The sequence below is a fragment of the Coffea arabica genome, chromosome 11c (genome assembly GCF_036785885.1).
Source record: "Coffea arabica cultivar ET-39 chromosome 11c, Coffea Arabica ET-39 HiFi, whole genome shotgun sequence".
Lineage (NCBI taxonomy): Eukaryota > Viridiplantae > Streptophyta > Magnoliopsida > Gentianales > Rubiaceae > Coffea > Coffea arabica.
Window position 1 is genome coordinate 22,873,284 of NC_092330.1, and position 19,652 is coordinate 22,892,935.

At 44.2% G+C, this 19,652-nt stretch overlaps 11 non-coding genes and 13 pseudogenes across 11 annotated transcripts; all 24 read left to right on the forward strand.

The window, feature by feature from the left end:
- Positions 1-685: 685 nt before the first annotated feature.
- On the forward strand, positions 686-803 carry LOC140018970 (5S ribosomal RNA; annotated as a pseudogene).
- Positions 804-1,731: 928 nt separating this feature from the next.
- Positions 1,732-1,850, forward strand: LOC140017170 (5S ribosomal RNA). The gene has a single exon (XR_011823483.1). It is a non-coding gene; the product is annotated as a 5S ribosomal RNA (ribosomal RNA).
- Positions 1,851-2,264: 414 nt separating this feature from the next.
- LOC140018084 (5S ribosomal RNA) lies at positions 2,265-2,383 on the forward strand. Its single transcript, XR_011824387.1, has one exon. It is a non-coding gene; the product is annotated as a 5S ribosomal RNA (ribosomal RNA).
- Positions 2,384-2,796: 413 nt separating this feature from the next.
- Positions 2,797-2,914, forward strand: LOC140018032 (5S ribosomal RNA). Its single transcript, XR_011824334.1, has one exon. It is a non-coding gene; the product is annotated as a 5S ribosomal RNA (ribosomal RNA).
- Positions 2,915-3,325: 411 nt separating this feature from the next.
- On the forward strand, positions 3,326-3,443 carry LOC140018472 (5S ribosomal RNA; annotated as a pseudogene).
- Positions 3,444-4,370: 927 nt separating this feature from the next.
- LOC140017612 (5S ribosomal RNA) lies at positions 4,371-4,489 on the forward strand. The gene has a single exon (XR_011823920.1). It is a non-coding gene; the product is annotated as a 5S ribosomal RNA (ribosomal RNA).
- A 104-nt stretch (positions 4,490-4,593) lies between these two features.
- LOC140019777 (5S ribosomal RNA) lies at positions 4,594-4,711 on the forward strand (annotated as a pseudogene).
- Positions 4,712-5,637: 926 nt separating this feature from the next.
- Positions 5,638-5,756, forward strand: LOC140017678 (5S ribosomal RNA). Its single transcript, XR_011823984.1, has one exon. It is a non-coding gene; the product is annotated as a 5S ribosomal RNA (ribosomal RNA).
- Positions 5,757-6,167: 411 nt separating this feature from the next.
- Positions 6,168-6,285, forward strand: LOC140018971 (5S ribosomal RNA; annotated as a pseudogene).
- Positions 6,286-7,211: 926 nt separating this feature from the next.
- Positions 7,212-7,330, forward strand: LOC140017814 (5S ribosomal RNA). Its single transcript, XR_011824120.1, has one exon. It is a non-coding gene; the product is annotated as a 5S ribosomal RNA (ribosomal RNA).
- A 411-nt stretch (positions 7,331-7,741) lies between these two features.
- LOC140018972 (5S ribosomal RNA) lies at positions 7,742-7,859 on the forward strand (annotated as a pseudogene).
- A 924-nt stretch (positions 7,860-8,783) lies between these two features.
- On the forward strand, positions 8,784-8,901 carry LOC140018974 (5S ribosomal RNA; annotated as a pseudogene).
- A 924-nt stretch (positions 8,902-9,825) lies between these two features.
- Positions 9,826-9,943, forward strand: LOC140018975 (5S ribosomal RNA; annotated as a pseudogene).
- Positions 9,944-10,871: 928 nt separating this feature from the next.
- LOC140017172 (5S ribosomal RNA) lies at positions 10,872-10,990 on the forward strand. The gene has a single exon (XR_011823485.1). It is a non-coding gene; the product is annotated as a 5S ribosomal RNA (ribosomal RNA).
- A 414-nt stretch (positions 10,991-11,404) lies between these two features.
- On the forward strand, positions 11,405-11,523 carry LOC140018085 (5S ribosomal RNA). Its single transcript, XR_011824388.1, has one exon. It is a non-coding gene; the product is annotated as a 5S ribosomal RNA (ribosomal RNA).
- A 413-nt stretch (positions 11,524-11,936) lies between these two features.
- LOC140018033 (5S ribosomal RNA) lies at positions 11,937-12,054 on the forward strand. The gene has a single exon (XR_011824335.1). It is a non-coding gene; the product is annotated as a 5S ribosomal RNA (ribosomal RNA).
- A 411-nt stretch (positions 12,055-12,465) lies between these two features.
- On the forward strand, positions 12,466-12,583 carry LOC140018473 (5S ribosomal RNA; annotated as a pseudogene).
- A 927-nt stretch (positions 12,584-13,510) lies between these two features.
- On the forward strand, positions 13,511-13,629 carry LOC140018173 (5S ribosomal RNA). The gene has a single exon (XR_011824475.1). It is a non-coding gene; the product is annotated as a 5S ribosomal RNA (ribosomal RNA).
- A 411-nt stretch (positions 13,630-14,040) lies between these two features.
- Positions 14,041-14,158, forward strand: LOC140020443 (5S ribosomal RNA; annotated as a pseudogene).
- A 925-nt stretch (positions 14,159-15,083) lies between these two features.
- Positions 15,084-15,201, forward strand: LOC140018331 (5S ribosomal RNA; annotated as a pseudogene).
- Positions 15,202-16,126: 925 nt separating this feature from the next.
- LOC140020704 (5S ribosomal RNA) lies at positions 16,127-16,244 on the forward strand (annotated as a pseudogene).
- Positions 16,245-17,171: 927 nt separating this feature from the next.
- Positions 17,172-17,290, forward strand: LOC140017815 (5S ribosomal RNA). The gene has a single exon (XR_011824121.1). It is a non-coding gene; the product is annotated as a 5S ribosomal RNA (ribosomal RNA).
- Positions 17,291-17,701: 411 nt separating this feature from the next.
- LOC140018976 (5S ribosomal RNA) lies at positions 17,702-17,819 on the forward strand (annotated as a pseudogene).
- Positions 17,820-18,743: 924 nt separating this feature from the next.
- Positions 18,744-18,861, forward strand: LOC140018977 (5S ribosomal RNA; annotated as a pseudogene).
- The last annotated feature ends 791 nt before the right edge of the window (positions 18,862-19,652 follow it).

Sequence of the window (19,652 nt, forward strand, 5' to 3'; positions counted from 1 at the left end):
TTCTTATTTGGTTTTTTCTTTGCATTAGCTAGAAATTTGTTTACAAATATATCTTTTTCTCTTTTTGTTAGAAATTATAAATTTTGGCAAATTTGTTCGGGTAGACCCGACCCGGATCCGAGACTCGCCGGGTCCGGATCCGGAACACAGAATAAAAGACCCGTCGGGTAAACGGGTCGGATCCGGGTCCGGGTCCGGAATAATGAATTCCGGCCCGGACCCGGCCCGTTGACACCCCTAGGTGACCCCCTGGGAAATCTTCGTGTTGCACCCCTCCCTTTTTTGTTTCGAAATCCAAATTTCCCCTTCGTTCTTTATGCTGTAGTAATTTAGCTCCGTCGGAACGATTGCTTTTTATTTTGCTTCTCATCGAAGCATGAAGGCGGATCTGAAGGCGCGAGACAAGTCAGGAACGGTACGGCTGGATCGAAGCCCGGATCGTCGGTCAAAGTTGTCGGCGCAAATGTATAAGCGCAAGCGTGAAGGATCACTTTCAGGATAATTGAGAGTTGTGCGACGAGGGAAAAAAAAGGTGCAAAGCAACAAGAAAAAAATATAAAAGTAAATAAATAAAAGGATGAGAGGAAATTCATGAACTGACGCTTAGAATGAATTCGGGTCCAGAAAAGCCAAACTGCTTCACAGGACGTGGCAGTTTAAAAGAATAAAGCGAAAGGAACATGGCGGGTGCGATCATACCAGCACTAATGCACCGGATCCCATCAGAACTCCGAAGTTAAGCGTGCTTGGGCGACAGTAGTACTAGGATGGGTGACCCTAGGCCTGTCAACGGGTCGGGTCTAGACCCGGATCCGGATCGGATCCCTAAAATTTTTGCGGGTATGGGTAGGGATTTAATTCCGTTATCCGGATCCGGATCCGTTTTTTCAAACAAAAAAACGGGTCGGATACGGAATATAGTATTCCGACCCGTATTAGACCCGGATCCGGATATAAATGATTTAATAATTTATAAAAAATATATATTATCAATATAATTTGATTAGGATGATGTATTTGAGTAAAATCAATTTGATTTATTTTCTTATTTGGTTTTTTCTTTGCATTAGTTAGAAATTAGTTTACAAATATATCTTTTTCTCTTTTTTGTTAGAAATTATAAATTTTGGCAAATTTGTTCGGGTAGACCCGACCCGGATCCGAGACTCGCCGGGTCCGGATCCGAAACACCGAATAAAAGACCCGTCGGGTAAACGGGTCGGATCCGGGTCCGGGTCCAGAATAATGAATTCCGGCCCGGTCCCGGCACGTTGACACCCCTAGGTGACCCCCTGGGAAATCCTCGTGTTGCACCCCTCCCTTTTTTGTTTCGAAATCCAAATTTCCCCTTCGTTCTTTATGCTGTAGTAATTTAGCTCCGTCGGAACGATTGCTTTATATTTTGCTTCTCATCGAAGCATGAAGGCGGATCTGAAGGCGCGAGACAAGTCAGGAACGGTACGGCTGGATCGAAGCCCGGATCGTCGGTCAAAGTTGTCGGCGCAAATGTATAAGCGCAAGCGTGAAGGATCAATTTCAGGATAATTGAGAGTTGCGCGACGAGGGAAAAAAAAAATGGTGCAAATCAACAAGAAAAAAATGTAAAAGTAAATAAATAAAAGGATGAGGGGAAATTCTTGAATTGACGCTTAAAATGAATTCGGGTCCAGAAAAGCCACACTGCTTCACAGGACGGGGCAGTTTAAAAGAATAAAGCGAAAGGAACATGGCGGGTGCGATCATACCAGCACTAATGCACCGGATCCCATCAGAACTCCGAAGTTAAGCGTGCTTGGGCGAGAGTAGTACTAGGATGGGTGACCCCCTGGGAAGTCCTCGTGTTGCACCCCTCCCTTTTTTGTTTCGAAATCCAAATTTTCCCTTCGTTCTTTATGCTGTAGTAATTTAGCTCCGTCGGAACGATTGCTTTATATTTTGCTTCTTATCGAAGTATGAAGGCGGATCTGAAGGCGCGAGACAAGTCAGGAACGGTACGGCTGGATCGAAGCCCGGATCGTCGGTCAAAGTTGTCGGCGCAAATGTATAAGCGCAAGCGTGAAGGATCAATTTCAGGATAATTGAGAGTTGCGCGACGAGGGAAAAAAAAAATGGTGCAAATCAACAAGAAAAAAATGTAAAAGTAAATAAATAAAAGGATGAGGGGAAATTCTTGAATTGACGCTTAAAATGAATTCGGGTCCAGAAAAGCCAAACTGCTTCACAGGACGTGGCAGTTTAAAAGAATAAAGCGAAAGGAACATGGCGGGTGCGATCATACCAGCACTAATGCACCCGATCCCATCAGAACTCCAAAGTTAAGCGTGCTTGGGCGAGAGTAGTACTAGGATGGGAGACCCCCTGGGAAGTCCTCGTGTTGCACCCCTCCCTTTTTTGTTTCGAAATCCAAATTTTCCCTTCGTTCTTTATGCTGTAGTAATTTAGCTCCGTCGGAACGATTGCTTTATATTTTGCTTCTTATCGAAGTATGAAGGCGGATCTGAAGGCGCGAGACAAGTCAGGAACGGTACGGCTGGATCGAAGCCCGGATCGTCGGTCAATGTTGTCGGCGCAAATGTATAAGCGCAAGCATGAAGGATCAATTTCAGGATAATTGAGAGTTGCGCGACGAGGGAAAAAAAAATGGTGCAAATCAACAAGAAAAAAATGTAAAAGTAAATAAATAAAAGGATGAGGGGAAATTCTTGAATTGACGCTTAAAATGAATTCGGGTCCAGAAAAGCCACACTGCTTCACAGGACGGGGCAGTTTAAAAGAATAAAGCGAAAGGAACATGGCGGGTGCGATCATACCAGCACTAATGCACCAGATCCCATCAGAACTCCGAAGTTAAGCGTGCTTGGGCGAGAGTAGTACTAGGATGGGTGACCCCTGGGAAGTCCTCGTGTTGCACCCCTCCCTTTTTTGTTTCGAAATCCAAATTTCCCCTTCGTTCTTTATGCTGTAGTAATTTAGCTCCGTCGGAACGATTGCTTTATATTTTGCTTCTTATCGAAGCATGAAGGCGGATCTGAAGGCGCGAGACAAGTCAGGAACGGTACGGCTGGATCGAAGCCCGGATCGTCGGTCAAAGTTGTCGGCGCAAATGTATAAGCGCAAGCGTGAAGGATCACTTTCTGGATAATTGAGAGTTGTGCGACGAGGGAAAAAAAAGGTGCAAAGCAACAAGAAAAAAATATAAAAGTAAATAAATAAAAGGATGAGAGGAAATTCATGAACTGACGCTTAGAATGAATTCGGGTCCAGAAAAGCCAAACTGCTTCACAGGACGTGGCAGTTTAAAAGAATAAAGCGAAAGGAACATGGCGGGTGCGATCATACCAGCACTAATGCACCGGATCCCATCAGAACTCCGAAGTTAAGCGTGCTTGGGCGACGGTAGTACTAGGATGGGTGACCCTAGGCCTGTCAACGGGTCGGGTCTAGACCCGGATCCGGATCGGATCCCTGAAATTTTTGCGGGTATGGGTAGGGATTTAATTCCGTTATCCGGATCCGGATCCGTTTTTTCAAACAAAAAAACGGGTCGGATACGGAATATGGTATTCCGACCCGTATTAGACCCGGATCCGGATATAAATGATTTAATAATTTATAAAAAATATATATTATCAATATAATTTGATTAGGATGATGTATTTGAGTAAAATCAATTTGATTTATTTTCTTATTTGGTTTTTTCTTTGCATTAGTTAGAAATTAGTTTACAAATATATCTTTTTCTCTTTTTTGTTAGAAATTATAAATTTTGGCAAATTTGTTCGGGTAGACCCGACCCGGATCCGAGACTCGCCGGGTCCGGATCCGGAACACCGAATAAAAGACCCGTCGGGTAAACGGGTCGGATCCGGGGCCGGGTCCAGAATAATGAATTCCGGCCCGGACCCGGCACGTTGACACCCCTAGGTGACCCTCTGGGAAATCCTCGTGTTGCACCCCTCCCTTTTTTGTTTCGAAATCCAAATTTCCCCTTCGTTCTTTATGCTGTAGTAATTTAGCTCCGTCGGAACGATTGCTTTATATTTTGCTTCTTATCGAAGCATGAAGGCGGATCTGAAGGCGCGAGACAAGTCAGGAACGGTACGGCTGGATCGAAGCCCGGATCGTCGGTCAAAGTTGTCGGCGCAAATGTATAAGCGCAAGCGTGAAGGATCAATTTCAGGATAATTGAGAGTTGCGCGACGAGGGAAAAAAAAATGGTGCAAATCAACAAGAAAAAAATTTAAAAGTAAATAAATAAAAGGATGAGGGGAAATTCTTGAATTGACGCTTAAAATGAATTCGGGTCCAGAAAAGCAACACTGCTTCACAGGACGGGACAGTTTAAAAGAATAAAGCGAAAGGAACATGGCGGGTGCGATCATACCAGCACTAATGCACCAGATCCCATCAGAACTCCGAAGTTAAGCGTGCTTGGGCGAGAGTAGTACTAGGATGGGTGACCCCCTGGGAAGTTCTCGTGTTGCACCCCTCCCTTTTTTGTTTCGAAATCCAAATTTCCCCTTCGTTCTTAGAAAAGCCAAACTGCTTCACAGGACGTGGCAGTTTAAAAGAATAAAGCGAAAGGAACATGGCGGGTGCGATCATACCAGCACTAATGCACCGGATCCCATCAGAACTTCGAAGTTAAGCGTGCTTGGGCGACAGTAGTACTAGGATGGGTGACCCTAGGCCGGTCAACGGGTCGGGTCTACACCCGGATCCGGATCGGATCCCTGAAATTTTTGCGGGTATAGGTAGGGATTTAATTCCGTTATCCGGATCCGGATCCGTTTTTTCAAACAAAAAAACGGGTCGAATACGGAATATAGTATTCCGACCCGTATTAGACCCGGATCCGGATATAAATGATTTAATAATTTATAAAAAATATATATTATCAATATAATTTGATTAGGATGATGTATTTGAGTAAAATCAATTTGATTTATTTTCTTATTTGGTTTTTTCTTTGCATTAGCTAGAAATTTGTTTACAAATATATCTTTTTCTCTTTTTGTTAGAAATTATAAATTTTGGCAAATTTGTTCGGGTAGACCCGACCCGGATCCGAGACTCGCCGGGTCCGGATCCGGAACACCGAATAAAAGACCCGTCGGGTAAACGGGTCGGATCCGGGTCCGGGTCCAGAATAATGAATTCCGGCCCGGACCCGGCCCGTTGACACCCCTAGGTGACCCCCTGGGAAATCCTCGTGTTGCACCCCTCCCTTTTTTGTTTCGAAATCCAAATTTCCCCTTCGTTCTTTATGCTGTAGTAATTTAGCTCCGTCGGAACGATTGCTTTTTATTTTGCTTCTCATCGAAGCATGAAGGCGGATCTGAAGGCGCGAGACAAGTCAGGAACGGTACGGCTGGATCGAAGCCCGGATCTTCGGTCAAAGTTGTCGGCGCAAATGTATAAGCGCAAGCGTGAAGGATCAATTTCAGGATAATTGAGAGTTGCGCGACGAGGGAAAAAAAAATGGTGCAAATCAACAAGAAAAAAATTTAAAAGTAAATAAATAAAAGGATGAGGGGAAATTCTTGAATTGACGCTTAAAATGAATTCGGGTCCAGAAAAGCCACACTGCTTCACAGGACGGGGCAGTTTAAAAGAATAAAGCGAAAGGAACATGGCGGGTGCGATCATACCAGCACTAATGCACCAGATCCCATCAGAACTCCGAAGTTAAGCGTGCTTGGGCGAGAGTAGTACTAGGATGGGTGACCCCCTGGGAAGTCCTCGTGTTGCACCCCTCCCTTTTTTGTTTCGAAATCCAAATTTCCCCTTCGTTCTTTATGCTGTAGTAATTTAGCTCCGTCGGAACGATTGCTTTATATTTTGCTTCTTATCGAAGCATGAATGCGGATCTGAATGCGCGAGACAAGTCAGGAACGGTACGGCTGGATCGAAGCCCGGATCGTCGGTCAAAGTTGTCGGCGCAAATGTATAAGCGCAAGCGTGAAGGATCACTTTCAGGATAATTGAGAGTTGTGCGACGAGGGAAAAAAAAGGTGCAAAGCAACAAGAAAAAAATATAAAAGTAAATAAATAAAAGGATGAGAGGAAATTCATGAACTGACGCTTAGAATGAATTCGGGTCCAGAAAAGCCAAACTGCTTCACAGGACGTGGCAGTTTAAAAGAATAAAGCGAAAGGAACATGGCGGGTGCGATCATACCAGCACTAATGCACCGGATCCCATCAGAACTCCGAAGTTAAGCGTGCTTGGGCGACAGTAGTACTAGGATGGGTGACCCTAGGCCTGTCAACGGGTCGGGTCTAGACCCGGATCCGGATCGGATCCCTGAAATTTTTGCGGGTATGGGTACGGATTTAATTCCGTTAACCGGATCCGGATCCGTTTTTTCAAACAAAAAAACGGGTCGAATACGGAATATAGTATTCCGACCCGTATTAGACCCGGATCCGGATATAAATGATTTAATAATTTATAAAAAAAATATATTATCAATATAATTTGATTAGGATGATGTATTTGAGTAAAATCAATTTGATTTATTTTCTTATTTGGTTTTTTCTTTGCATTAGCTAGAAATTTGTTTACAAATATATCTTTTTCTCTTTTTGTTAGAAATTATAAATTTTGGCAAATTTGTTCGGGTAGACCCGACCCGGATCCGAGACTCGCCGGGTCCGGATCCGGAACACAGAATAAAAGACCCGTCGGGTAAACGGGTCGGATCCGGGTCCGGGTCCGGAATAATGAATTCCGGCCCGGACCCGGCCCGTTGACACCCCTAGGTGACCCCCTGGGAAATATTCGTGTTGCACCCCTCCCTTTTTTGTTTCGAAATCCAAATTTCCCCTTCGTTCTTTATGCTGTAGTAATTTAGCTCCGTCGGAACGATTGCTTTTTATTTTGCTTCTCATCGAAGCATGAAGGCGGATCTGAAGGCGCGAGACAAGTCAGGAACGGTACGGCTGGATCGAAGCCCGGATCGTCGGTCAAAGTTGTCGGCGCAAATGTATAAGCGCAAGCGTGAAGGATCAATTTCAGGATAATTGAGAGTTGCGCGACGAGGGAAAAAAAAATGGTGCAAATCAACAAGAAAAAAATGTAAAAGTAAATAAATAAAAGGATGAGGGGAAATTCTTGAATTGACGCTTAAAATGAATTGGGGTCCATAAAAGCCACACTGCTTCACAGGACGGGGCAGTTTAAAAGAATAAAGCGAAAGGAACATGGCGGGTGCGATCATACCAGCACTAATGCACCGGATCCCATCAGAACTCCGAAGTTAAGCGTGCTTGGGCGAGAGTAGTACAAGGATGGGTGACCCCCTGGGAAGTCCTCGTGTTGCACCCCTCCCTTTTTTGTTTCGAAATCCAAATTTCCCCTTCGTTCTTTATGCTGTAGTAATTTAGCTCCGTCGGAACGATTGCTTTATATTTTGCTTCTTATCGAAGCATGAAGGCGGATCTGAAGGCGCGAGACAAGTCAGGAACGGTGCGGCTGGATCGAAGCCCGGATCGTCGGTCAAAGTTGTCGGCGCAAATGTATAAGCGCAAGCGTGAAGGATCACTTTCAGGATAATTGAGAGTTGTGCGACGAGGGAAAAAAAAGGTGCAAAGCAACAAGAAAAAAATATAAAAGTAAATAAATAAAAGGATGAGAGGAAATTCATGAACTGACGCTTAGAATGAATTCGGGTCCAGAAAAGCCAAACTGCTTCACAGGACGTGGCAGTTTAAAAGAATAAAGCGAAAGGAACATGGCGGGTGCGATCATACCAGCACTAATGCACCGGATCCCATCAGAACTCCGAAGTTAAGCGTGCTTGGGCGACAGTAGTACTAGGATGGGTGACCCTAGGCCTGTCAACGGGTCGGGTCTAGACCCGGATCCGGATCGGATCCCTGAAATTTTTGCGGGTATGGGTACGGATTTAATTCCGTTAACCGGATCCGGATCCGTTTTTTCAAACAAAAAAACGGGTCGAATACGGAATATAGTATTCCGACCCGTATTAGACCCGGATCCGGATATAAATGATTTAATAATTTATAAAAAAAATATATTATCAATATAATTTGATTAGGATGATGTATTTGAGTAAAATCAACTTGATTTATTTTCTTATTTGGTTTTTTCTTTGCATTAGCTAGAAATTTGTTTACAAATATATCTTTTTCTCTTTTTGTTAGAAATTATAAATTTTGGCAAATTTGTTCGGGTAGACCCGACCCGGATCCGAGACTCGCCGGGTCCGGATCCGGAACACAGAATAAAAGACCCGTCGGGTAAACGGGTCGGATCCGGGTCCGGGTCCGGAATAATGAATTCCGGCCCGGACCCGGCCCGTTGACACCCCTAGGTGACCCCCTGGGAAATCCTCGTGTTGCACCCCTCCCTTTTTTGTTTCGAAATCCAAATTTCCCCTTCGTTCTTTATGCTGTAGTAATTTAGCTCCGTCGGAACGATTGCTTTTTATTTTGCTTCTCATCGAAGCATGAAGGCGGATCTGAAGGCGCGAGACAAGTCAGGAACGGTACGGCTGGATCGAAGCCCGGATCGTCGGTCAAAGTTGTCGGCGCAAATGTATAAGCGCAAGCGTGAAGGATCACTTTCAGGATAATTGAGAGTTGTGCGACGAGGGAAAAAAAAGGTGCAAAGCAACAAGAAAAAAATATAAAAGTAAATAAATAAAAGGATGAGAGGAAATTCATGAACTGATGCTTAGAATGAATTCGGGTCCAGAAAAGCCAAACTGCTTCACAGGACGTGGCAGTTTAAAAGAATAAAGCGAAAGGAACATGGCGGGTGCGATCATACCAGCACTAATGCACCGGATCCCATCAGAACTCCGAAGTTAAGCGTGCTTGGGCGACAGTAGTACTAGGATGGGTGACCCTAGGCCTGTCAACGGGTCGGGTCTAGACCCGGATCCGGATCGGATCCCTGAAATTTTTGCGGGTATGGATACGGATTTAATTCCGTTAACCGGATCCGGATCCGTTTTTTCAAACAAAAAAACGGGTCGAATACGGAATATAGTATTCCGACCCGTATTAGACCCGGATCCGGATATAAATGATTTAATAATTTATAAAAAAAATATATTATCAATATAATTTGATTAGGATGATGTATTTGAGTAAAATCAATTTGATTTATTTTCTTATTTGGTTTTTTCTTTGCATTAGCTAGAAATTTGTTTACAAATATATCTTTTTCTCTTTTTGTTAGAAATTATAAATTTTGGCAAATTTGTTCGGGTAGACCCGACCCGGATCCGAGACTCGCCGGGTCCGGATCCGGAACACAGAATAAAAGACCCGTCGGGTAAACGGGTCGGATCCGGGTCCGGGTCCGGAATAATGAATTCCGGCCCGGACCCGGCCCGTTGACACCCCTAGGTGACCCCCTGGGAAATCTTCGTGTTGCACCCCTCCCTTTTTTGTTTCGAAATCCAAATTTCCCCTTCGTTCTTTATGCTGTAGTAATTTAGCTCCGTCGGAACGATTGCTTTTTATTTTGCTTCTCATCGAAGCATGAAGGCGGATCTGAAGGCGCGAGACAAGTCAGGAACGGTACGGCTGGATCGAAGCCCGGATCGTCGGTCAAAGTTGTCGGCGCAAATGTATAAGCGCAAGCGTGAAGGATCACTTTCAGGATAATTGAGAGTTGTGCGACGAGGGAAAAAAAAGGTGCAAAGCAACAAGAAAAAAATATAAAAGTAAATAAATAAAAGGATGAGAGGAAATTCATGAACTGACGCTTAGAATGAATTCGGGTCCAGAAAAGCCAAACTGCTTCACAGGACGTGGCAGTTTAAAAGAATAAAGCGAAAGGAACATGGCGGGTGCGATCATACCAGCACTAATGCACCGGATCCCATCAGAACTCCGAAGTTAAGCGTGCTTGGGCGACAGTAGTACTAGGATGGGTGACCCTAGGCCTGTCAACGGGTCGGGTCTAGACCCGGATCCGGATCGGATCCCTAAAATTTTTGCGGGTATGGGTAGGGATTTAATTCCGTTATCCGGATCCGGATCCGTTTTTTCAAACAAAAAAACGGGTCGGATACGGAATATAGTATTCCGACCCGTATTAGACCCGGATCCGGATATAAATGATTTAATAATTTATAAAAAATATATATTATCAATATAATTTGATTAGGATGATGTATTTGAGTAAAATCAATTTGATTTATTTTCTTATTTGGTTTTTTCTTTGCATTAGTTAGAAATTAGTTTACAAATATATCTTTTTCTCTTTTTTGTTAGAAATTATAAATTTTGGCAAATTTGTTCGGGTAGACCCGACCCGGATCCGAGACTCGCCGGGTCCGGATCCGAAACACCGAATAAAAGACCCGTCGGGTAAACGGGTCGGATCCGGGTCCGGGTCCAGAATAATGAATTCCGGCCCGGTCCCGGCACGTTGACACCCCTAGGTGACCCCCTGGGAAATCCTCGTGTTGCACCCCTCCCTTTTTTGTTTCGAAATCCAAATTTCCCCTTCGTTCTTTATGCTGTAGTAATTTAGCTCCGTCGGAACGATTGCTTTATATTTTGCTTCTCATCGAAGCATGAAGGCGGATCTGAAGGCGCGAGACAAGTCAGGAACGGTACGGCTGGATCGAAGCCCGGATCGTCGGTCAAAGTTGTCGGCGCAAATGTATAAGCGCAAGCGTGAAGGATCAATTTCAGGATAATTGAGAGTTGCGCGACGAGGGAAAAAAAAAATGGTGCAAATCAACAAGAAAAAAATGTAAAAGTAAATAAATAAAAGGATGAGGGGAAATTCTTGAATTGACGCTTAAAATGAATTCGGGTCCAGAAAAGCCACACTGCTTCACAGGACGGGGCAGTTTAAAAGAATAAAGCGAAAGGAACATGGCGGGTGCGATCATACCAGCACTAATGCACCGGATCCCATCAGAACTCCGAAGTTAAGCGTGCTTGGGCGAGAGTAGTACTAGGATGGGTGACCCCCTGGGAAGTCCTCGTGTTGCACCCCTCCCTTTTTTGTTTCGAAATCCAAATTTTCCCTTCGTTCTTTATGCTGTAGTAATTTAGCTCCGTCGGAACGATTGCTTTATATTTTGCTTCTTATCGAAGTATGAAGGCGGATCTGAAGGCGCGAGACAAGTCAGTAACGGTACGGCTGGATCGAAGCCCGGATCGTCGGTCAAAGTTGTCGGCGCAAATGTATAAGCGCAAGCGTGAAGGATCAATTTCAGGATAATTGAGAGTTGCGCGACGAGGGAAAAAAAAAATGGTGCAAATCAACAAGAAAAAAATGTAAAAGTAAATAAATAAAAGGATGAGGGGAAATTCTTGAATTGACGCTTAAAATGAATTCGGGTCCAGAAAAGCCAAACTGCTTCACAGGACGTGGCAGTTTAAAAGAATAAAGCGAAAGGAACATGGCGGGTGCGATCATACCAGCACTAATGCACCCGATCCCATCAGAACTCCAAAGTTAAGCGTGCTTGGGCGAGAGTAGTACTAGGATGGGAGACCCCCTGGGAAGTCCTCGTGTTGCACCCCTCCCTTTTTTGTTTCGAAATCCAAATTTTCCCTTCGTTCTTTATGCTGTAGTAATTTAGCTCCGTCGGAACGATTGCTTTATATTTTGCTTCTTATCGAAGTATGAAGGCGGATCTGAAGGCGCGAGACAAGTCAGGAACGGTACGGCTGGATCGAAGCCCGGATCGTCGGTCAATGTTGTCGGCGCAAATGTATAAGCGCAAGCATGAAGGATCAATTTCAGGATAATTGAGAGTTGCGCGACGAGGGAAAAAAAAATGGTGCAAATCAACAAGAAAAAAATGTAAAAGTAAATAAATAAAAGGATGAGGGGAAATTCTTGAATTGACGCTTAAAATGAATTCGGGTCCAGAAAAGCCACACTGCTTCACAGGACGGGGCAGTTTAAAAGAATAAAGCGAAAGGAACATGGCGGGTGCGATCATACCAGCACTAATGCACCAGATCCCATCAGAACTCCGAAGTTAAGCGTGCTTGGGCGAGAGTAGTACTAGGATGGGTGACCCCTGGGAAGTCCTCGTGTTGCACCCCTCCCTTTTTTGTTTCGAAATCCAAATTTCCCCTTCGTTCTTTATGCTGTAGTAATTTAGCTCCGTCGGAACGATTGCTTTATATTTTGCTTCTTATCGAAGCATGAAGGCGGATCTGAAGGCGCGAGACAAGTCAGGAACGGTACGGCTGGATCGAAGCCCGGATCGTCGGTCAAAGTTGTCGGCGCAAATGTATAAGCGCAAGCGTGAAGGATCACTTTCTGGATAATTGAGAGTTGTGCGACGAGGGAAAAAAAAGGTGCAAAGCAACAAGAAAAAAATATAAAAGTAAATAAATAAAAGGATGAGAGGAAATTCATGAACTGACGCTTAGAATGAATTCGGGTCCAGAAAAGCCAAACTGCTTCACAGGACGTGGCAGTTTAAAAGAATAAAGCGAAAGGAACATGGCGGGTGCGATCATACCAGCACTAATGCACCGGATCCCATCAGAACTCCGAAGTTAAGCGTGCTTGGGCGACGGTAGTACTAGGATGGGTGACCCTAGGCCTGTCAACGGGTCGGGTCTAGACCCGGATCCGGATCGGATCCCTGAAATTTTTGCGGGTATGGGTAGGGATTTAATTCCGTTATCCGGATCCGGATCCGTTTTTTCAAACAAAAAAACGGGTCGGATACGGAATATGGTATTCCGACCCGTATTAGACCCGGATCCGGATATAAATGATTTAATAATTTATAAAAAATATATATTATCAATATAATTTGATTAGGATGATGTATTTGAGTAAAATCAATTTGATTTATTTTCTTATTTGGTTTTTTCTTTACATTAGCTAGAAATTTGTTTACAAATATATCTTTTTCTCTTTTTTGTTAGAAATTATAAATTTTGGCAAATTTGTTCGGGTAGACCCGACCCGGATCCGAGACTCGCCGGGTCCGGATCCGGAACACAGAATAAAAGACCCGTCGGGTAAACGGGTCGGATCCGGGTCCGGGTCCGGAATAATGAATTCCGGCCCGGACCCGGCCCGTTGACACCCCTAGGTGACCCCCTGGGAAATCTTCGTGTTGCACCCCTCCCTTTTTTGTTTCGAAATCCAAATTTCCCCTTCGTTCTTTATGCTGTAGTAATTTAGTTCCGTCGGAACGATTGCTTTTTATTTTGCTTCTCATCGAAGCATGAAGGCGGATCTGAAGGCGCGAGACAAGTCAGGAACGGTACGGCTGGATCGAAGCCCGGATCGTCGGTCAAAGTTGTCGGCGCAAATGTATAAGCGCAAGCGTGAAGGATCAATTTCAGGATAATTGAGAGTTGCGCGACGAGGGAAAAAAAAATGGTGCAAATCAACAAGAAAAAAATGTAAAAGTAAATAAATAAAAGGATGAGGGGAAATTCTTGAATTGACGCTTAAAATGAATTGGGGTCCATAAAAGCCACACTGCTTCACAGGACGGGGCAGTTTAAAAGAATAAAGCGAAAGGAACATGGCGGGTGCGATGATACCAGCACTAATGCATTGGATCCCATCAGAACTCCGAATTTAAGCGTGCTTGGGCGAGAGTAGTACTAGGATGGGTGACCCCCTGGGAAGTCCTCGTGTTGCACCCCTCCCTTTTTTGTTTCGAAATCCAAATTTCCCCTTCGTTCTTTATGCTGTAGTAATTTAGCTCCGTCGGAACGATTGCTTTATATTTTGCTTCTTATCGAAGCATGAAGGCGAATCTGAAGGCGCGAGACAAGTCAGGAACGGTACGGCTGGATCGAAGCCCGGATCGTCGGTCAAAGTTGTCGGCGCAAATGTATAAGCGCAAGCGTGAAGGATCAATTTAAGGATAATTGAGAGTTGTGCGACGAGGGAAAAAAAAGGTGCAAAGCAACAAGAAAAAAATATAAAAGTAAAAAAATAAAAGGATGAGAGGAAATTCATGAATTGACGCTTAGACTGAATTCGGGTCCAGAAAAGCCAAACTGCTTCACAGGACGTGGCAGTTTAAAAGAATAGAGCGAAAGGAACATGGCGGGTGCGATCATACCAGCACTAATGCACCGGATCCCATCAGAACTTCGAAGTTAAGCGTGCTTGGGCGACAGTAGTACTAGAATGGGTGACCCTAGGCCGGTCAACGGGTCGGGTCTACACCCGGATCCGGATCGGATCCCTGAAATTTTTGCGGGTATGGGTAGGGATTTAATTCCGTTATCCGGATCCGGATCCGTTTTTTCAAACAAAAAAACGGGTCGGATACGGAATATAGTATTCCGACCCGTATTAGACCCGGATCCGGATATAAATGATTTAATAATTTATAAAAAATATATATTATCAATATAATTTGATTAGGATGATGTATTTGAGTAAAATCAATTTGATTTATTTTCTTATTTGGTTTTTTCTTTGCATTAGTTAGAAATTAGTTTACAAATATATCTTTTTCTCTTTTTTGTTAGAAATTATAAATTTTGGCAAATTTGTTCGGGTAGACCCGACCCGGATCCGAGACTCGCCGGGTCCGGATCCGGAACACCGAATAAAAGACCCGTCGGGTAAACGGGTCGGATCCGGGGCCGGGTCCAGAATAATGAATTCCGGCCCGGACCCGGCACGTTGACACCCCTAGGTGACCCTCTGGGAAATCCTCGTGTTGCACCCCTCCCTTTTTTGTTTCGAAATCCAAATTTCCCCTTCGTTCTTTATGCTGTAGTAATTTAGCTCCGTCGGAACGATTGCTTTATATTTTGCTTCTTATCGAAGCATGAAGGCGGATCTGAAGGCGCGAGACAAGTCAGGAACGGTACGGCTGGATCGAAGCCCGGATCGTCGGTCAAAGTTGTCGGCGCAAATGTATAAGCGCAAGCGTGAAGGATCACTTTCAGGATAATTGAGAGTTGTGCGACGAGTGAAAAAAAAGGTGCAAAGCAACAACAAAAAAATATAAAAGTAAATAAATAAAAGGATGAGAGGAAATTCATGAACTGACGCTTAGAATGAATTCGGGTCCAGAAAAGCCAAACTGCTTCACAGGACGTGGCAGTTTAAAAGAATAAAGCGAAAGGAACATGGCGGGTGCGATCATACCAGCACTAATGCACCGGATCCCATCAGAACTCCGAAGTTAAGCGTGCTTGGGCGACAGTAGTACTAGGATGGGTGACCCTAGGCCGGTCAACGGGTCGGGTCTACACCCGGATCCGGATCGGATCCCTGAAATTTTTGCGGGTATGGGTAGGGATTTAATTCCGTTATCCGGATTCGGATCCGTTTTTTCAAACAAAAAAACGGGTCGGATACGGAATATAGTATTCCGACCCGTATTAGACCCGGATCCGGATATAAATGATTTAATAATTTATAAAAAATATATATTATCAATATAATTTGATTAGGATGATGTATTTGAGTAAAATCAATTTGATTTATTTTCTTATTTGGTTTTTTCTTTGCATTAGTTAGAAATTAGTTTACAAATATATCTTTTTCTCTTTTTTGTTAGAAATTATAAATTTTGGCAAATTTGTTCGGGTAGACCCGACCCGGATCCGAGACTCGCCGGGTCCGGATCCGAAACACCGAATAAAAGACCCGTCGGGTAAACGGGTCGGATCCGGGTCCGGGTCCAGAATAATGAATTCCGGCCCGGTCCCGGCACGTTGACACCCCTAGGTGACCCCCTGGGAAATCCTCGTGTTGCACCCCTCCCTTTTTTGTTTCGAAATCCAAATTTCCCCTTCGTTCTTTATGCTGTAGTAATTTAGCTCCGTCGGAACGATTGCTTTATATTTTGCTTCTTATCGAAGCATGAAGGCGAATCTGAAGGCGCGAGACAAGTCAGGAACGGTACGGCTGGATCGAAGCCCGGATCGTCGGTCAAAGTTGTCGGCGCAAATGTATAAGCGCAAGCGTGAAGGATCAATTTCAGGATAATTGAGAGTTGGGCGACGAGGGAAAAAAAAGGTGCAAAGCAACAAGAAAAAAATATAAAAGTAAATAAATAAAAGGATGAGAAGAAATTCATGAATTGACGCTTAGAATGAATTCGGGTCCAGAAAAGCCAAACTGCTTCACAGGACGTGGCAGTTTAAAAGAATAAAGCGAAAGGAACATGGCGGGTGCGATCATACCAGCACTAATGCACCGGATCCCATCAGAACTTCGAAGTTAAGCGTGCTTGGGCGACAGTATTACTAGGATGGGTGACCCTAGGCCGGTCAACGGGTCGGGTCTACACCCGGATCCGGATCGGATCCCTGAAATTTTTGCGGGTATAGGTAGGGATTTAATTCCGTTATCCGGATCCGGATCCGTTTTTTCAAACAAAAAAACGGGTCGAATACGGAATATAGTATTCCGACCCGTATTAGACCCGGATCCGGATATAAATGATTTAATAATTTATAAAAAATATATATTATCAATATAATTTGATTAGGATGATGTATTTGAGTAAAATCAATTTGATTTATTTTCTTATTTGGTTTTTTCTTTGCATTAGTTAGAAATTAGTTTACAAATATATCTTTTTCTCTTTTTTGTTAGAAATTATAAATTTTGGCAAATTTGTTCGGGTAGACCCGACCCGGATCCGAGACTCGCCGGGTCCGGATCCGGAACACCGAATAAAAGACCCGTCGGGTAAACGGGTCGGATCCGGGTCCGGGTCCAGAATAATGAATTCCGGCCCGGACCCGGCCCGTTGACACCCCTAGGTGACCCCCTGGGAAATCCTCGTGTTGCACCCCTCCCTTTTTTGTTTCGAAATCCAAATTTCCCCTTCGTTCTTTATGCTGTAGTAATTTAGCTCCGTCGGAACGATTGCTTTATATTTTGCTTCTCATCGAAGCATGAAGGCGGATCTGAAGGCGCGAGACAAGTCAGGAACGGTACGGCTGGATCGAAGCCCGGATCGTCGGTCAAAGTTGTCGGCGCAAATGTATAAGCGCAAGCGTGAAGGATCAATTTCAGGATAATTGAGAGTTGCGCGACGAGGGAAAAAAAAATGGTGCAAATCAACAAGAAAAAAATGTAAAAGTAAATAAATAAAAGGATGAGGGGAAATTCTTGAATTGACGCTTAAAATGAATTGGGGTCCATAAAAGCCACACTGCTTCACAGGACGGGGCAGTTTAAAAGAATAAAGCGAAAGGAACATGGCGGGTGCGATCATACCAGCACTAATGCACCGGATCCCATCAGAACTCCGAAGTTAAGCGTGCTTGGGCGAGAGTAGTACAAGGATGGGTGACCCCCTGGGAAGTCCTCGTGTTGCACCCCTCCCTTTTTTGTTTCGAAATCCAAATTTCCCCTTCGTTCTTTATGCTGTAGTAATTTAGCTCCGTCGGAACGATTGCTTTATATTTTGCTTCTTATCGAAGCATGAAGGCGGATCTGAAGGCGCGAGACAAGTCAGGAACGGTGCGGCTGGATCGAAGCCCGGATCGTCGGTCAAAGTTGTCGGCGCAAATGTATAAGCGCAAGCGTGAAGGATCACTTTCAGGATAATTGAGAGTTGTGCGACGAGGGAAAAAAAAGGTGCAAAGCAACAAGAAAAAAATATAAAAGTAAATAAATAAAAGGATGAGAGGAAATTCATGAACTGACGCTTAGAATGAATTCGGGTCCAGAAAAGCCAAACTGCTTCACAGGACGTGGCAGTTTAAAAGAATAAAGCGAAAGGAACATGGCGGGTGCGATCATACCAGCACTAATGCACCGGATCCCATCAGAACTCCGAAGTTAAGCGTGCTTGGGCGACAGTAGTACTAGGATGGGTGACCCTAGGCCTGTCAACGGGTCGGGTCTAGACCCGGATCCGGATCGGATCCCTGAAATTTTTGCGGGTATGGGTACGGATTTAATTCCGTTAACCGGATCCGGATCCGTTTTTTCAAACAAAAAAACGGGTCGAATACGGAATATAGTATTCCGACCCGTATTAGACCCGGATCCGGATATAAATGATTTAATAATTTATAAAAAAAATATATTATCAATATAATTTGATTAGGATGATGTATTTGAGTAAAATCAACTTGATTTATTTTCTTATTTGGTTTTTTCTTTGCATTAGCTAGAAATTTGTTTACAAATATATCTTTTTCTCTTTTTGTTAGAAATTATAAATTTTGGCAAATTTGTTCGGGTAGACCCGACCCGGATCCGAGACTCGCCGGGTCCGGATCCGGAACACAGAATAAAAGACCCGTCGGGTAAACGGGTCGGATCCGGGTCCGGGTCCGGAATAATGAATTCCGGCCCGGACCCGGCCCGTTGACACCCCTAGGTGACCCCCTGGGAAATCCTCGTGTTGCACCCCTCCCTTTTTTGTTTCGAAATCCAAATTTCCCCTTCGTTCTTTATGCTGTAGTAATTTAGCTCCGTCGGAACGATTGCTTTTTATTTTGCTTCTCATCGAAGCATGAAGGCGGATCTGAAGGCGCGAGACAAGTCAGGAACGGTACGGCTGGATCGAAGCCCGGATCGTCGGTCAAAGTTGTCGGCGCAAATGTATAAGCGCAAGCGTGAAGGATCACTTTCAGGATAATTGAGAGTTGTGCGACGAGGGAAAAAAAAGGTGCAAAGCAACAAGAAAAAAATATAAAAGTAAATAAATAAAAGGATGAGAGGAAATTCATGAACTGATGCTTAGAATGAATTCGGGTCCAGAAAAGCCAAACTGCTTCACAGGACGTGGCAGTTTAAAAGAATAAAGCGAAAGGAACATGGCGGGTGCGATCATACCAGCACTAATGCACCGGATCCCATCAGAACTCCGAAGTTAAGCGTGCTTGGGCGACAGTAGTACTAGGATGGGTGACCCTAGGCCTGTCAACGGGTCGGGTCTAGACCCGGATCCGGATCGGATCCCTGAAATTTTTGCGGGTATGGATACGGATTTAATTCCGTTAACCGGATCCGGATCCGTTTTTTCAAACAAAAAAACGGGTCGAATACGGAATATAGTATTCCGACCCGTATTAGACCCGGATCCGGATATAAATGATTTAATAATTTATAAAAAAAATATATTATCAATATAATTTGATTAGGATGATGTATTTGAGTAAAATCAATTTGATTTATTTTCTTATTTGGTTTTTTCTTTGCATTAGCTAGAAATTTGTTTACAAATATATCTTTTTCTCTTTTTGTTAGAAATTATAAATTTTGGCAAATTTGTTCGGGTAGACCCGACCCGGATCCGAGACTCGCCGGGTCCGGATCCGGAACACAGAATAAAAGACCCGTCGGGTAAACGGGTCGGATCCGGGTCCGGGTCCGGAATAATGAATTCCGGCCCGGACCCGGCCCGTTGACACCCCTAGGTGACCCCCTGGGAAATCTTCGTGTTGCACCCCTCCCTTTTTTGTTTCGAAATCCAAATTTCCCCTTCGTTCTTTATGCTGTAGTAATTTAGCTCCGTCGGAACGATTGCTTTTTATTTTGCTTCTCATCGAAGCATGAAGGCGGATCTGAAGGCGCGAGACAAGTCAGGAACGGTACGGCTGGATCGAAGCCCGGATCGTCGGTCAAAGTTGTCGGCGCAAATGTATAAGCGCAAGCGTGAAGGATCACTTTCAGGATAATTGAGAGTTGTGCGACGAGGGAAAAAAAAGGTGCAAAGCAACAAGAAAAA